We start from the raw sequence: 18,212 nt of genomic DNA, 5'->3' as shown, positions 1-18,212 counted from the left end.
AACTGTTCCATTTCTTTAAAATTGCTCTGGATATGACTTTACTTCTCAAGAAACTTGAAGGATTTCTACAAGGTTGTATGCATAGGAAATATCATAATGTCAATGTATTAACTTTCTTTGCTTTGAACAATTCAGGTGCAGCTAGCTCCAGCAGCCTGGCTGACTCAGAGCTGGTAGGGCAGTCCAGTTCCCAGGATTAGCAGCACACAGGGGAATCAAGCAAGAATCTACAGCACTCTGGGACCAATGCAACCTTGTTCAACCAGAAGCTAGGCTCTGCTGGTTTCTAAGCTGGCCGAAGGCTCACCAGCAATGGAAGCCATCCCTCTTATGTTAAAAATGTTAAAAACAAGATTTCTAGCTGAGGGGGACTGCAATTCATCATGAAGGTCCAACCGCTTCTCATTCCCAGGTGATGATACGGCATAGTGTCAACTAAGAGAGAACCTGATGGGTTCCTGGTCACGTACCTGCTCTGTTTGGTAAACAAATCATCTATTAAAAAACCAAACCACGTTACCACTTTTACAATCCAGTTAGGGAGGACCAAAAGTCCTTAGTCCTTAACCGCAATTTCTTTTGGCTGCCCAGCCAACCAAAGGGAAACTTGGTAACACAAAACTGAACCTTCTAACTTATCTGAAGCAAATCATTCTAAAGTCTTTAATAATCACATCATCACTTCAAATATCTGAATGTCCAACAAGTGACAACATTTGTCGAAGAAAAAGGGATCACATATTTAATCGAGCCAACTTTTCATCACATAAACTAGTCTTAAACAGCCTTCTGGCTGGCCGGCAGTGGCAGCAATAATGTCCAAACAATGAGTGCTGTGTTTGAGTCTGTCCCAACTGCCAGAAAGTTTAAGTATTTGGCCTCAAGCCTAGGATAAATATGTCCCTCCTCTTTATCATCCTGTTGACCAACATTTCAGTGTCTATATTAAATCTGACTGAAAGATGGAGGTCCAAATATCAGACATGACTATTACTGTGTTGTCATTAAGGCCTCATCTCATCATTTGATTTAACAAAATAGTCTGATAATAACAGTTTGACACTGTGCACTGAATAAATTAACCTGCTATCAGGAAATACAGGCATTTCTTGATAACGTGTGATACTAGTTCAGAGGCCAACCGCTAGTTTCACATTGAAAAAATGAAATGTGGAACAATATAGTACTACTGGCGGCCTGTCCAGGGTGTACCCCGCCTCTCGCCCGATGACCGCTGGGATAGGCTCCAGCCCCCCCGCGACCCGACCGACGGATTCAGCGGTATAGAAAATGGATGGATGGACAATATAGTACTCACATGTGCAGTAGTCATGATAGTTGGGCTAAACTTTAGTGGGCCCTGCTGATTTTGTGCAGAACATGATGGATGTTGAGAGAGCAGCGTTATTCTAAAATCCACATGTGGCAAATTGCTGCGCATAGTCAGTAGTCATCTGATTCAGCTGCTTTTTTCATGCTTTTGACTTTGATCAGTTCTTCCACACACAGCGTGAGCTATTTCGATACTGGTTGCTTCTTTTAATATCACTCATTAGAGCAATGAATCCAAGTAACAGGCAGGCCTGACTTTTTTCATTCTCGACAAGTAAGAATTATCAGGTTGACAATGAGTTATTCACAAAATTATTTGTAAATCTATTCATTCTTGTGAGCATCCCTTCAGCTCAAAGGTTTAGTCTGTCGTGTATTCTGTTGTCTGTCATTTGTTCATCTTTGCAGGGATCAGCAGTCACAGTTCTACAAAACTCAAAATTACATCATTAGCATTTTTCAAAATCTTGTAACACTGGTATGAGAGAGAATCATAAAAGTGGGCTTGTTTAGATTCAAGACCATCAGGATTAACTGCTCAGGGGGAGGAATATGTAATGGTTCAGAGAAGCTGATCAGAGGCCAATGGATTACAGTAAAAAGAGCTAAATAAAGGCTACTTGAGAGGCTGGTGAATGCTATATCATTGCTTGAACCAACAACAGATCAACAGAATATTGGCACAATCCAAATTAAGGGTCAGACTACGGAGATGCAAACATTAGATTTTAAGTTCAGTGGTATATTCAGAGGGTTGCTGACATCAGTGTGCATCCTATAGTTGCTGAAATAGTTGTTAACAGCGCTGGCTTACCATCGGCTTGTTAAAAACTCCATCGGCTTCTCAGTAATCTTAACTTTGTTCCTTTTATTTTTACAGGTAACACTACAGCTTCAGAAATAAAAGTCTGTAACTGTGATTGTGAGGAGCATAGAGTATGTTTGCAAAAGAATGTTCATGCCAGCCAAATCTACCCCAACAGGATTAATGAAGTAAAATGTAGAATAAGATAATCTAATGAAATACAATTCTATGATACTATGCTATAATGTAATACTATGATAAGATTTAGATTAGATTTTTTTATTTTAGGACTTAAAAAAGATATATACATTATGAGTAAAGTCACTGATGATGTATGGCTTGCAAAGGATTATGTGATTATAACATAAGGAAAGTGATATAGAAATTCTTTGTAAGTTTAAAGAACAATTGCAGACACCAGAAAGAAAATAATGGAGGGGGGGCAAACATTCCCACCACCTAACCAGCCACACAGCCAATACAGAACCAGAGGATCCTGTATTCCGGGAGTAACAAAATAAATTTTGGAAGTAGCATCACACTCTGTTATCTTCTCCAAATACTGAATGACTGGTTGCCAGATGGCCTCAAATAAGCTCAGCTGTTCATCTAATGTATGTAATCCTCTCCACTTCGAGAGTATTGGCAAGATCATCAAGTCACATTTTAGCTTTAGGAATGTCTTTAGTGTTCCACAGCATCAGCAGGTATCTCTGATGTTCAGACCTTTGTAGTGCTGTCCACTACTCTCCATTCCAGTTATCTGCCCAACTGCATGAGACAATAAAGGTTTCCTTCCAGAAGGACAGCGTCACTCAGGGTGTTTGGTCAATCATTTCAAACAGTATGGGCAATAAATTATGCGCTGATGTAAGAATCACTACTGCACATGGACCAGTGATCTTGGAGGTCATCAGAACATGACAAAATAATCACAAATGGAAAGATTAAGTTGGATAAATACAGAATTGACCTCTGACCCCACCTCTATTACATTCTGATGTAACAGTGACACAGTATCCTTATCTGTGCCAGTTGGCAGTGCCTGGACGGAGCTCCAGTTAGTCCAGATGGCAGCACTGGGATTCTCCAAGATTGACTGAGTTTGACCACAGTCTGTGAGTAAACAGGAAGCTGGGCAGCCAGTCATTGTCTCAAACTGCAAATCATCTTTCTCGCCCGGTCATTGCAGCTTGCATGCTGACATGTCACATTCAGGTTTATATGGTCCAACACAGCTTCAGCAACATCTCACTGCCAGGACTGAAATGGGCTTCAGATGAATCTGAAAAGATTCTTTTTTAGCTAGGATAACAGTTGTCGCCTGGCAACAGTTAAGGAGCTTTGGGCTTTCTTTAAATCAGATAATTTAGTTTTAAATTAAAGACCCTAAAGTAACGTAATCTACTGGATCATTTCAGAATTGGAAAAATATATTTGAAACAACGTTTCTTGATTTTCTGAAAGAGGATAAGAAGGCTTGTGGGCAAGTTGATATTTATCTTTCTTTATTAGTTTTTTAGAAATAAAATTAAGTTTATCCTGAAAATACATTAGTCTAACATATTCTAACATATATCTGAAAAATGTAAAATAATAATTGTCTATTTTTAAGAAAATAATTCTTATGATTTTCCTATATGCAGCTGTACACTCTTATACTCTCTATTTGATTACAGTGATGTATTATATTACCTATATTTTATAAAAGCAGTGAGGCACAAGAGGCCAGGCTTTACAGTTATCTAAAATCAATACAAAGAGATTTTACTGAGTTTCAAGTGGTATCTGTGACTGACTGCTGCTTGTGGTTACTGTGCATGATAGTGTGGTCACAACAACTACATAAAAACATTCTTTGCTGTTGTTTGGTATCAAAGGTAGCCAACATTGTAAAATGGTGTATCTTTACCTAAATCCTGATGTTTTCCTGAGTAGTTTTGATGCCTTATTGGTTTTGCCATCTCAACTTATTCAGAGAGTGCAAAGAAAACTCCAAAAATAAAACATTCATCCATCCATTTTCTAAACCCGATTAATCTGATTCAGGGTCACAGGGGGGCTGGAGCTTATGCCAGCTGCCATCAGGCGAGAGGCAGGGTACACCCTGGACGTGTTGCCAGTCCATCATAGGGCCAACACAGAGACAAACAACCATGTATGCTCATATTCGATCTGACAGTTAATTTAGAATCACCACTTAACCTAACATGCATGTTTGTGGGCAGTGGGAGGAAGCCGGAGCACCCAGAGAGAACCCACGCATGCATGGGGAGAACAAGCAAACTCCACGCTGAAAAACAGCAGGCAGGATTCGAACCAGGAACCTCCTTGCTGTGCAGCGACAGTACTAACCACCACACGGTCGTAAAGCCCTAAAATAAAATTCATACAACAAAACAAGTTTTTTTTAAAAGAGAAACGCTAAAAAGTATGATTCATGTGGTGCCTGAGTGAATGTCTCCTTGGTTAAAGTCCTGGGAGTTATTCTTCCTCACATAAATTATTTTTTTACACTGGATACACTGACTTTTGTTATTTGAATGCCAACATAGGTTGTTCAGGTTAGGGAACATGTTGAAAAGTATTTAAAAACATGGGCAGTTGTGACTTTTAATTATGTTTGAAGAATATGTGAATGGTATAAATGGCAACATTTAGGGTGACTGTCATGCTGTAAAAAGAATGTGTTTAAGCCCTCACCGTGATTATTTTCTAACCCCAACAAAGAAGTTTTCATTTGTAGCTCTAACCATACAACCTAAACCCAACCAGGAAGTGACACAATTTTGTTGTAACATATTTACATGTAACCAAGGCAACCAACAATTATCTTTTGTCAATGGCCTTTTTATGGGCTGGCTGTGTATTACAGAAATATTAAGGTTTGGTTTTGCTGATTTAGATTGACAATGTTTCTGTAAGCTAGTCAGAGTTCAGTTTAAGTTCGCCCTAATCAGCAGGACCCCGGCCTGGCAATACAGATCCAATACAAGAATAAAAAACAGTTCTAACTTTGACAGCCGATTGTCTGTCGAGCTTTTAGTGTTTTAACACCTATGTTGAACATTACTGACTGTCAACACATGAATGAAACTGATGCAGCTGTGCAAGCTTTTGTAAGTAGTCAAATCAACTCTTAAATTTCTTCAGTTAGTTTAGAAAATGACTCCCACAGTTACAACATTTACAAGTGGATCTCTGACACTGAACAAGGTAAGCTGAGCTGAATGAAATGACAATTAAATTATATCTCTTAAGTATGACAACATGTTATATCTCATGATATCTATTAGGCTGTAGAAATTAAATGATTTTATCGACATCTTATTTGTTTTTGAGGGAGCAAGAGTCTATGGAAATACTTAAGAAATATTATTCAGGTCTAGGCGAACATAAAGTGGGCCACAAAACCACTCAGTTTGACATGTAGCCTTGATAAATTTCACTTTACCGTGAAAGAAAGAAACAGAAAAATATGTTAATTAGAGCAGCTTTGTTCTGCTGTATTGATATACACTTGTACTTTTTTACAAAAATATGTGACAAAAGTAACTTTGAAGCATGTACAACGCGCCCCTAAAAGTCCATTTTAGTCTAGTTTTGTAAATACATGCAGGTGTTTGGTCAGACTAACACATTTACATGCATTTTAAAAGTACGGTTTTGGTCAGACTAATAGAACAGTTCAGTCTTTTTTTCTTGTGTCATGTAAATGTTCTTTGTGTTGAAAATGTATTTTATGAGAGCCCGGTTTTGCCCACAGGTTCTATTTCAGCCAGTTTGGATTCAGCCGATTATGCCCACAGATTTTTATTTTGAACAGATCTGGTTTAGAGAGCCAAGCTTGGATCTGTTGCGGGTCACAAGGCTGTACATACAGAGCTTGCCTATTTCAGGAATCAAACTGCAGCTCCCTCCGCACCTCATGTTTAATTCCATGACTGTTATCTGAAAATAATAGTTGGGCACGTAATTTCACCATGGCAGGATTTCCAGCTCTAGACAGAGAGGAATTAGCAGCACTACCCAAACTCCGGCTCACCAGTTTTACTTACTAGATATGTATAACTTTAGGCAGCTCTTGTTCACATCGGTACATGACTCCATATCTTGCATGCTTTACATCCTTATGAGGACCAATTTGAGAGAGAAAACATTTCTGATGAAAACAGAACATAATTTAAAGGACTGTCTAAGGGTTAATGTTTGGCTATAGGTTTAAGGTTACATTTAGACAAATGTTAAGGCGTGTAAGACATAACAAGTGGAATATTTGTTTTTCAGCAATACATATGTTTCAGGGAACAATAGCCTGATTGTCATTAAACTCTATTCACATTCAGAAAGGAGTATCTTAACGCACAGACGCATGCACACACATTTGCTTCCCAGAGAGTATGAGATGGGACCCTGCAGGTAGCAGGATCTCATGCAATGAACTGATAGTTTAGAGGAAAGCTAACGAAAAAAAATGTTATTAAATCCCTGAAACCTCAATAGTTTCATTGTGTTGAAATGATCACTGGGTTAATGTTGCCAAGCAACAAATACAGTTTGAGCCAGTGAGAGGAGCTTTAGAGAGAATAATTTGGCAGCAAAGTTTTGCAAGAATAAAAAGGTAATAAAGGATCAGTAATTTCAAATCTCATCCCATTATGAGGTCAGGCATATCTGACAGAAATGGCAGCGTAATCAGGGTTCAAGTCATATCCAGGACATTGTCTGCAGCATATAAGCCCTATGAGCCTTCTCCGGCCATCTCTGACAAATATTAAGACACATAAATCTACTTTGGATAACATAATGTAAATCCCATTAAACTGACCCTAACCGTGTTATATTTTGTTCTAATGAATAATTAACATCTCAAACACAAATAAATGACAGTCTAACAGAACTGTAAGTATGACAATATAAAGGGTGTATTAGCTCTGTCAGGCTTCTAAAGCACTGGGAAAAAAATCATCAAACATTCAAACATAATCAGAATCAAAATGTCAGAATGATGTGACTCTTTTGCTATTTGCCATCTGTAAATGTTGGTCCTTCAGTGCACAATGCTAAAAACTGTCCCATGTCCCAACCTGAATACTGATCCCTGGTTTAAAGTGCACCTTATTACATTTTAAGACCAAATATGTTCAAGCAAAGTCCATAAAGTGCATTACTTAAACAAATTTGTGTACTGGGAATAGAGTCTCAACAGATAGATTACAGGTTCATTCATATTTATACCACTCAAATCTTTAACAGATCTAATGTATGACTCTGCAGTATGGATGTGTTGCGGTGACTCAACAGTGATTTCCTGATAGAAACTGGATGTTCTTTCTGTGTAAAAGTATCCTAATTGTCCGAAAAAATCCATATAAAACTGGACACCTATGATTCAGTAAAATGCTTAAATCACGAGATATTTAATTTAAGCAGAAAAACAGAAACTTAAGAAGAGCAGGTTGGGCTTTCAAGTGAACAGTTCCAGTTTCTCTCAATCAAAGAGAAATGAATAAGAAGTATGAGATCATACTGTTATTATTAGAGGCTTTAACTCAATTCCATCACATCTTTGGGGAGCAGTACAGACACACACACACACATACACACTCTACAGTAAGCCCAGGTTTTCCTTTGAATTAGACTCTTGTGAGCTCCTTAAGAGACAAGAGAAATACATGAATTTCTTGAATAAGGCACATGAACAAGAGCAACTGCCAGTCTCTTAGGTGATAACTTCACATCCACTAACTTCTATCAACTAGGAACTCTATCAACCTAACAACACCAAGTATTATAACTTTATCATCAAACGAACTTGTATGACAACAGAAAAAGGTAAATAAATTAATGTTAGAAAGACTTTTATGAAAAAGAAAAACTGATAAAGGTACACTAATGATCATGTTATCTAAACAAATATTCAAACTGTGAAGAAAACTTGACATGACTCTACTATATTCTTGAATATACTTGTTTATGGATCCATTGCTGGCTTTATGGAGCCCTAGATAACTGCTTATTTAGCCTAAAGAAAGGTGCATACATCCATATTATCAGCACCTTAAAATGAAAATGTCTTATTTTTCACAAATATGCTTTGACGAAAAATATCATAAAAAGTTCTTAAATTTGACAAGAGAATCTGGAACAGTTGTTGCCTTGACCATTTTCACAGCAGTCTTACTAAAATTAATTTAGCTCATTTGTAGACATTTATTCCCATTTGAAATGGCTGCACACGCTGTAGGACCAGCATTATATACTGAGCACCGTATAATCAGCACGTCTGATGCCGCGATGATCTAAGAATATAACAGTTACTGATCAGAGTGGAACAGAGACATTAAGAGCAGAAGAGAGTCATCTTCCTGCCAAGATGAAACATCCATGGTTGCTATGGAAACAGTTTCATCAGTATCTGCCTATTCTTTTTTTTTTTTTCCTGGGGCAAAACAATGTACTTTATAACTCTGTTTTGTGCACGGCATCTGCATTGTGTCCCATTACTGTTTGTATTGTAAACCTTAAGATCTGATAGGTATTAGATGTTGTAAAAGATTCAGTTTTAGTCATCTCCCACTGAGATGACTAATTGGATGGTTGCTCGCTTGGTTGATGATGGAGAGACACATTGCGAAAAGTTGAGGAATAAATGGGATTACGTGTTTGGTTAGAGCCGTTATTTAAACAAATGGTAATCAACAACAAGGCACAACAGTGATACTGCACTGCATATAGTCTGTATGAGACAAAACAAGATTACAAGATACATTGATTTATTGACTAAAACTTAGCAAACATTGTGGATGTGTGAACAGACATCTTGTTATTGGGGTTTCTAGCATGTAAAATAACGAGGTATGAGTCAAACTGTCTTCAGAAATGTACACCGCAACCTGCCGAGTTTCCTTTTAATTCAAACGGCAGATTTCCTGGTTGGTTATTTTCTCTCTGAAAATCAGGATTTTTATGTCCTTTCTGCCTCCCTCTCTTTATCCGTGTCTCTATACTGCGCTGTGCCTTATATGGCTTTTTGTGAATGAGTGTTGCTAGGTAACTGGAGTGCAGTAAAGCATTGTAACTTGATTTGTGTATTTAGGGTGAATTAAAACAATAGTTTTAAGAAGTGGATCTACGGTATCCATGACTTACATGTATAAAAGAACAGCATGTTTTTCCTCCCCTATTTTTTGAGAGAAAAATTGATCAAAGCATTGAATCATTTTTGCATCACGTCAGATCTTGGTGCGAAGCAAAATTTTAAACGGATTGTTTACTTGCTCTGGAGTCCTTTCACAGGGAACCTGATCGCCAGGCTGATCATCATCTCTATCAAACAAGTGGATAACCTTGACAAAGACTAACACTGAAAAATATTTTCTGCCTGCTGTCTTGTATCTTTTATTGTTCTCGCTATTGTCTATATTAGCTAGGGAGTAGTGAATAACAACGGATTGCATTTATAAGGTTTCGAATTATACTTTGGATATTTGCGTCTTTGTGCTCATGTGAAGTGGTGTTTCCACACATACGCACCAGAGATTTAGGTCTGGACTTTCTCCGCAGTTGCTGTTCATGCATGCATTTCACAGCAGATCATTTCCTGGTCATGCATTCTTACACCAAGAAAACTCTAGAGTGATGCCTGGGCAGAGCACACAGCAGGCAGGACATGATTCTAAAAGTATCCTGTGGAAACCACGGTACTTTACACATCAAATATTAGAGAATGGTGGCTGAGCGAGTGGAATGCAGCACCCAGAACAGCAAGAGAAAGCATGAAGTGTTAACTCTTATCAGCTCAGGATTGCTTGCTGTAATTACACATGATCTCAATCAGTCATTTCTGGTATTACTAGGTAGATAGGTGGATCATTTCTTCAACAAGTCAAGAGAACAACTTTAATGTGAGATCATTGCATCTCAGCTTGCGTCCATTACATTTGATTGCTTCTCTTCTTCATGCATTGCTTTTTATTTCTATTTAGAACAAGCTTCTGTTCCATTTTTGCCAAATTTACTGGCCATCATTCATTGCCTATCATTTGGTCACACATGATGATTTTTCCTTATGTGCCATTTAATAGATGGATAGAGGGATATAGACTAATTCAATTTATAATCTGTGTTATATTAGCTTTCATACCATGGGTGACTTGGCAGCAAATTAACACCAAATATAAAAACTTGTTTATGGGATTTCTCCACCACAAACTTAATGCATGTAGGTTCATATGGCAATGCAAGTCATACAGTTTGAACTATGGTTTTGTTCTGTGACTCTTCTAACACACACCTCAACAGATTAGCTTATACAACACATCCTCTCAACTGTTTAGTTACATAATTCAGACAATATTGTCAAATCATGTATTACTGACAGGGTGGAGCTTCCAACAGCAAATACGAATCCAAATGTCTGACCATAAAATCATTGAGAGCATCTGGGAGGTGCAGAATACGTTTTCATTGTAACCAAGATGGGTAAAAGAGAACCACCTTTGAAAAAACTTAAGAGGCAAGCAGTCTCACACCAGAATGTGACAGATACAAGCTATACTTGTATATGTGTAATGACAATAAAGTTGAATCTCATCTCTCTCATCTCAGTTGGTCTGAAGCACAAAATAAGCCTTGACTTATTTTGACAAATAGTCACGTTACAGGAAATCTATTTGTGCCGACAAAGAAGTGCTGGATTTTTTCATTCCATTCTGCACAACTTTAAAAATACTGTAACACATCTGGTTTATGTGTTCAGTGCAGTTTATGTGCTTAGCTGAGGGGGCAGGACTCAGCAACCAGTAGAAAGGATATTTTGATACCATACATAATTACATGGTCAATTCAATGTGAGCGAATATGTTTTCTGAACCTTAACTTCCTCATTTCATATATCTAATCTTAATCAAGTAGTTTTTAATATGCTATAACAGTGATGAAACAGAGTAATAGAGCAACAACAACAACAACATTTTTAAGTAAAGATACTGGGAGGCACCAGTGGACAGGATGGGACTCAATCTAATTAAGCAACATGACAGTTGGGTGTGTCATACCATCATCCAACCCCTTCAACCTCCAAACATGGAGCTATTTAATGTGATCCAACAGTCAATATATAACTATTTAACAAAATGTATTTTGGAGTGAACTTCATCATATATATTTGGACTTCGATGAAACTCAGCCAGAAACAGCACTCATAAAATCCACAGTCAGGAGAAATCTAACCTTATCTCCTTTGATGTTCATTTCAGTATTATGCTGATATTTCATTTTGAATCCTTCATCTGCCAATACAAATGACGTGCAGATACGGCGCATCCCTACTCCTGTCACGACTCAAGGCTGTGTCGCTTCAATGCAGAAGCTCCACTCCACTCTTTTTCACGATTTTGCTGCCGCAACTCATGCTTTTATACCTTTGGAAGGAGAATCCTACTCAGGTGAAACAGAATGTCCCCGGTGCCTCTCTTAGTCATGTTTATTAACCATCCAAAACACAATCATCTTTTTATGACTGTTGTGACGGCGCTTTACTGCTGTGAAAAAAAAGACATGTCTCCCCTGGTTGGCTCTAAGATCAAGCCAGCTGTTCACAGTGAGGATTGATGTACTATGGATTATGGGTAATGACAGTCATGGTCAAAGATCAGGAATTTGTCCTGTCATCTTTCTTCAGTTTGGATAGTTTCTCCTTTTATTTGCCTTTTTTTAAATCTTATTTTCTTGTGGAATTTTTCACCCTTCAGTCTTTTTTTTAAGTTGCTAGCACACAAGGTAACAAAGACATAAATAAGAGATGTAAAATATAAGAGTTAGTCTTATTTACAGTTATTATTAACAGTTATTTTACACTGCATCTCAGGATTGAACTCCTTTTTTTTCCCTAAGATATCACCCACTGAATCTAAACTCAGTTCTGCTGAGAAGACAACGGAGGCAAGCTGTTTTTGCCTGCTTTCTTTTTAAATGTTTTTGTAGCACACCTTCTCTATAAAATTTCTTGTCTCTCCTCCAATTTCTTCACAATTTATCTATGTTTAATGTTTAATATGACGTATGTTTAACACTCACATTAGTGCTCTGGATAGAAAGAAGCTGGGTGGGTAAATTTTGGGTTTTCTTTCTCCTCCTCACACTTTATCTCACACATTATGCCTCTAACGCTCTCTCTATGCCTCCTCTCCTTCTCACTTGCGTCAGCACTTCTGCCTGCTGATGAATATATGAATGAGATTATACAGAGATACACACACACATTTCTCCTTCACCAGCACTTAACCTGCACCACAAAAGCACATAAACATTTGAACATTTACATTTTTGGTGATGTGATATTCCCCATGATAATTCTTCATCGTTGGCATAGCCAATGAAATAAAATTGAAATGGTTTGTTTAAAGTTATCTAATACAAAGACTACCTTCCAGTCAGGAGACACTCCATTTGAGTTTGATGCCTTGATTTACAATAAAGTAAATTATTAATAGTAAATTATGCAGCTAACAAGCAGTTTTTACATCAAGCAAGAATCCATTATTCAGTATTTACAATAGAATATGTTTTTAATAGACCTAAAAGGTATAATTGGGACTTGACTCCAGGACACTGAAATAAAGTATTAGAGATACGAGAGAGAGACTGGAAAGATGGACGGAAAGAACCAATGAAAGTTCCAAAAGAAGAAGAAAACCCATATGTAGAGAAAAACTGTGTGATAAAGATATATATCGGGTACCTTAAAGTTCACCCTCTCTTCTTACTTTTCTCCTTTTCAATACCTCTCATTTCCTCTCTTTCTTTTCTCTATCAGTTTTTTTCTCATTTCACCAAAGGCTCTGTTTCTATGGTGACCGTTCCTGAAATTCAAAGGAAGAAATGATACCTGAGGGTAGCCAGCTAAAACAACTAAGGAGCAAACAGATGAAGATGGATAGAGAAGAAATAGGGGAAAACATGTATCTATAAATTCCATGTGCATAATTACACAAACGATACAACAATTTGCCTAATGTGTTTTGAAATGAGAAAATTGTGCCTCTCTTATCTTGGCCCATTAAATATGAGGTGACAGGTAGAGACAAGCTAGCTTGACTAAACATTAAAGCTGGAGACAAGAAGAAACAGCTCTAAAGTTTAGTTATTAACACAATTTATTTCCTTTTTTATCTCCACTGAAGGATATAAAGCTGTGTTTTTTATGGAGGTTGGAGAACAATCCTTAGTTAGCCCACTTCTTGATGTACTGAAGTATAACTTTAAATAATTCAACGACTTCCACTTAACTGAACACCATTTTTACGATGCAGTGAAAAAACTATTTCTTCAGAGGAAGTGTTTTAGCCTACTTTTTCAGTCATCTGTCACATGTGTGTCTGACTCAATAAATACAGCTGTTAACACAGGTCATGGAGTGTCTCAGTGTTGACTTACTCATCCTCTGTTTCAGTATACATCAGTATGCCATCCATCCATCCATCCATCCATCCATTATCTTCCGCTGGTCCGGGGATCGGGTCGCGGGGGCAGCAGCTTGAGCAGAGAGACCCAGACGTCCCTGTCCCCGGCCACTTCCTCCAGCTCTTCTGGGGGGACCCCGAGGCGTTCCCAGGCCAGCCGAGAGACATAGTCTCTCCAACGTGTCCTGGGTCTTCCCCGGGGCCTCCTCCCAGTGGGACGGGCCCGGAACACCTCACCGGGGAGGCGTCCAGGAGGCATCAGTATGGAATAATGAATCATTATGAATAATGATTATGAGTAGAACTCTGCTGCCATGGTCAAATCAAACAAAGCTGTTCAAAATGAAGTAGGTAATCTAATACTACAAGGGAACTGTAATTCAGAGTTATATACATTTTTTTTTGGTTGATTCTGTCCTATTTCATTTAGATTAGTTGATTACTCATTTTGGTTCAAATATATCAGACCATATGACATAACATCACAGTGTTGTAAAGCCCAACGCAGTCTTGTCTGTCAGTTTACAAACACTAAAATAAAAAAAAACAAATCCTGATGGTTCACAATAAAACAAAATCTCTTTTTTACTTTGGCATTCAGATTAAAGTTTATTTAATTGTTTTAAACGGAATGTGTCTAATTTCTTTCTTTATTCATTTGTTATTTCTGTATTTATTTCTGTTGATCTATTTATTCCCTTTAAAATGTTTTCTTTATCTTATTCTAATTTCACAGTCTAGTTCTAATTTTGTATTCTTTTTTTTTGTATTATGTATGATGTATATATATATATATATATATATATATATATATATGTGTGTGTGTGTGTGTGTGTGTATTAACCTCTATTATTTCCTCTTGGCACTTTCTCGCCAAATTAATTCCCAAGCCCATTGATCTAGATGTTTTCTTTTTAAATTTCTCTGTCTCTGTTTTTACATTCTTCTAAGCATTTTGGCTTCATTATGTAACTGAGGAGACTGTCTTTCAGAGAGTACCATGGCAGGACTTATACAAAACACAGTCACAGCAACTGGAAGCAGGGAAGGCTACGAGCGTTAGCTAGAACTGCTATACTTTAACCAGATCAAGTGACTGAGAAAACATGAGCCCAGTCTGTTTAATTTAGAAGTAGCTTCGGTACCAGAACTACAGTTTTAACACTTCAGTAAAGTGGTCAAACACCATCTTTTGAAATACGATTTATGTAGCCTGAAGATCAACCAATGGGTCAGAAGCTGATCCCGTGGCACAAACATGAAATACAATCGTTTGCATAGTGAATCAGAGATGCATAGAGGAATGTGAATGGAAAATATGAAAAGAGAAATAAATGGGCTTATGATTGAGAAAGTGCAAATTGGAAATAATTGAGAAATAAGTACATCTAAAAAAATTCATGAAATTGAAAACTCAATTTAGATACCTAATTTAATAATGAATTTATTTCACATTATTTATAATAACTTGGATTGGCGACCTGTCCAGGGTGTACCCCGCCTCTGCCCCAATGACCGCTGGCATAGACTCCAGCCCCCCCGCGACCCGACCGACGGATTAGGCGGGTATAGAGAATGGATGAATGGATATCATAACTTTTGTATGAATTCATTCTTAATTCAATTTTAGTTGCATTCAGCTATTTGTACATTTTTCCAATTATTTCAGATTATGGCAGTTCCGGTCCTCAATCCTGAAGAAGAACTGAGTACAAGCAACATTAAATTATTTTTGTTGCTTACATCTGAAGAACAGTCATGAAACATGCCATCGGATCAAATTATATTGTGACTACAACACATGAAAGCCGATCTACAAACTGTTGCATTACAGCATTCAGCAACAGTCCTTTCTTTCTTGGAGAAACTCTAAATTGCTTTCTTAAGTGGGATCAAGAAAGGATTTTCTCATTTGGATGTTCCTGTAATGTGGCCCCTGAGTGAGTCATGCAGGAGTTGTTCATAAAAGCCATTAACTCTGTTCAGTTCAGCTCAGACTGAAGATTCAGTCCCATGGGATTCATTTGCTACTGCTTCAGTTACTGAGAACTGTCCCGGATGTTCTCTGTTGCTCTTCTTTCCTCTTCAACAAAAAAGAAAATGCAGTCACAAAAACTCATTACAGCAAAAGTTACTTAAAGAAGCAATCCACACACAGAGAAATACAGTTTTGGACAATTAAATGGACCAATTATAGCGCATTTGTAGTCTAGTTAACTTTTACACTACAAGCTGCATTTACCCATTCACACACACACACACACACACACACACACACACACACACACACACACACACACACACATTGACAGAGGCAATGTGGAGTTTAGTGTCTTGCCAAAAGACCCTGCAACACAAGGTAAAAGTAAAATCTCCCTTGGGAATCAGATATTTTGTGGATTTGTGCATTACACTGCCAACTCACAGTTCAAAACTTGATTCCTATCTAACTTTGAGATAATTTTATAGCCCAGTCCTACAGTCAGATACTATCACTATCAGTTGGATGTGTGGAAGAATGCTCTTGGTTTGCTGGATGTGCTAGTGTTATCACTCTAGCTATTTAGTGTATAGTCTGTTGTATAGTAATAAGGTGCTTCAAGGTTTATTGAGCACTATATAACCGATAAAGAGGTAGACTCTGCAGAAAAGAGATGTGGAGTGAACTGAGTGGGTCACCCAGTGTCAGTGTGAAAGTCAGTGGTCAATGTGAATAGAAATATCAGTTGATGATGCAAAAAGTGAGCTATTGTACCATCTTTCTGTGTTATTTTAACAAAAGCATGTCAGGGACCTTGGGATTTTATGTCAACTTGTTGATAAACTTTACAATACGGCTCCTTTAAATCTGAAAATAGTAAGTCTTCTCTTGCTTTTCCAAAATATATTGATGCGCTGTTTCTTGAAGATTTTTAATTCAAAATCAACAGAGCCTGTAGTAATCAACAGGCAACAAAGCTGATGAAGAAGACTTATTTCCCTTACTGCCACCTGAAAAAGAAAAAAACTCTACCTCCCTTAAAGGATAAGACCGGTTTTTTGACATTGGGCCCTTGATTTCACATTATAACATGATGTTCTACTCACCCCTGCTTGTTGTTGGTCATTTGGAGCTGTTCCGAAGATGTTCGCGAGGCGTCTGGCGGCTCTCTTGAGATATTCGGCCATGAAACGGTTTCCTATGGGCAAGCTTATACAGGCACAAACTATGCTGTTTATAATTTATTAATTACTCTACACTAGCACTGATAACGTGGAGGTGCGTCGCTTACTTAAAAAAATCCGGGTTACTAATTTTGAATTTTAGCCGAATGAATAAATAGGCAGCAGGTCTGTGGGCTGTCTGTGGCAGTAGCACGACGATGACGTCAGTAACACCCACTTTACGACAAAAAAATCAAAATTACAATAACCCGGATTTTTTTAAGTAAGCGACGCACCTCCACGTTATCAGTGCTAATGTACAGTAATTAATAAATTATAAACAGCATAGTTTGTGCCTGTATAAGCTTGCCCATAGGAAACCGTTTCATGGCCGAATATCTCAAGAGAGCAGCCAGACGCCTCTCGAATATCTTCGGAACAGCTCCAAATGTTCAACAACAAGCAGGGGTGAGTAGAACATCATGTTATAATGTGAAATCAAGGGCCCAATGTCAAAAAACCGGTCTTATCCTTTAAGTTGATAATATATGAAGACCGAAGTAACAAAATTCCTCTTTAAACCAGAATTTAGATGATGAATCAACTAATTTTTAGCTAAATAACACCTAATTTGCAGATTCAAATAAAAGTTTAGAAAACTTGCAATACAGCATTTAAATGTTTTAATGTTAGTTAGCGGCTAAGGAAATTTAATTGTGTATAAATGTTCCCTACAACTTGTGCTGTCTCCCCCCTTTTTTTAAAACATAAAACCATTTTAGAAAGGTCTGTTGTAATTATGATATGCTGAGAGTTTGCATGTTTTACTGATGTTTTTTTTTAAGTGTGTAGTTTGTGAATGTAGCTGTAATCATGTGGAACTGAGCTGCTCTTGGCCCCGGGCTGTTTTTCCCTTTTATAAAGCTCCCAGTGCAGTTCCTTTCCTTCACCTGTGCTGTCCCTTATTACTCTCCAGCTCAGCTGATCCATGCCTTGAATGACATTGGTGTGTATGTGCATGTGATTACAGGAGGAGATCACACCATCAGGTTAAAAGTAGGCAGCTGTTAGTCTATGGTTCTGTCAATTTTTGTTTTTGCTTCGATTTATTCATTTCAGTTAACATTTTTAATACTTGCCTGACATTCAGCCTGCCAGTCCACTATTAATCATCCAATAAATATCCAGGTCCAAGAGTATATCAGTCTTTCCAAGAGCGTGATTAGAAGAGTGGTGCCACTCTTATCCCACATTAAGGGCACAGCTGGATTAATTCTTATCCCGGATAGAATTAAGGCTAAAAGTAGTGAGCAACAGCCAGAGTGTACAAGTATATCTCCTAATAGTTCTAAAGCGCCCTTTGCAAACAGAGAAGTAAAACACAATTCTCTAGTTTGTTAGCTGCAATAATTTCTTGACAAACGGCATATTTAAAATCTAAACGAGGCCCATTGTCTCTCGTATGT

The 18,212-nt window shown here is 37.7% G+C and overlaps 1 protein-coding gene across 2 annotated transcripts in view; it reads right to left on the bottom strand.

Moving 5' to 3' along the window:
- The window catches only part of lrrc7 (leucine rich repeat containing 7), a 139,335-nt gene that overhangs the window by 80,937 nt on the left and 40,186 nt on the right, over positions 1 to 18,212 (bottom strand). The gene's annotated exons all lie outside the window — the stretch shown is intronic.

Source organism: Odontesthes bonariensis, chromosome 15, assembly GCF_027942865.1.
Source record: "Odontesthes bonariensis isolate fOdoBon6 chromosome 15, fOdoBon6.hap1, whole genome shotgun sequence".
In the NCBI taxonomy this organism is placed as follows: domain Eukaryota; kingdom Metazoa; phylum Chordata; class Actinopteri; order Atheriniformes; family Atherinopsidae; genus Odontesthes; species Odontesthes bonariensis.
Note: the sequence above shows the minus strand (reverse complement) of the source record. Positions and strands in the feature narration are given on the sequence as shown.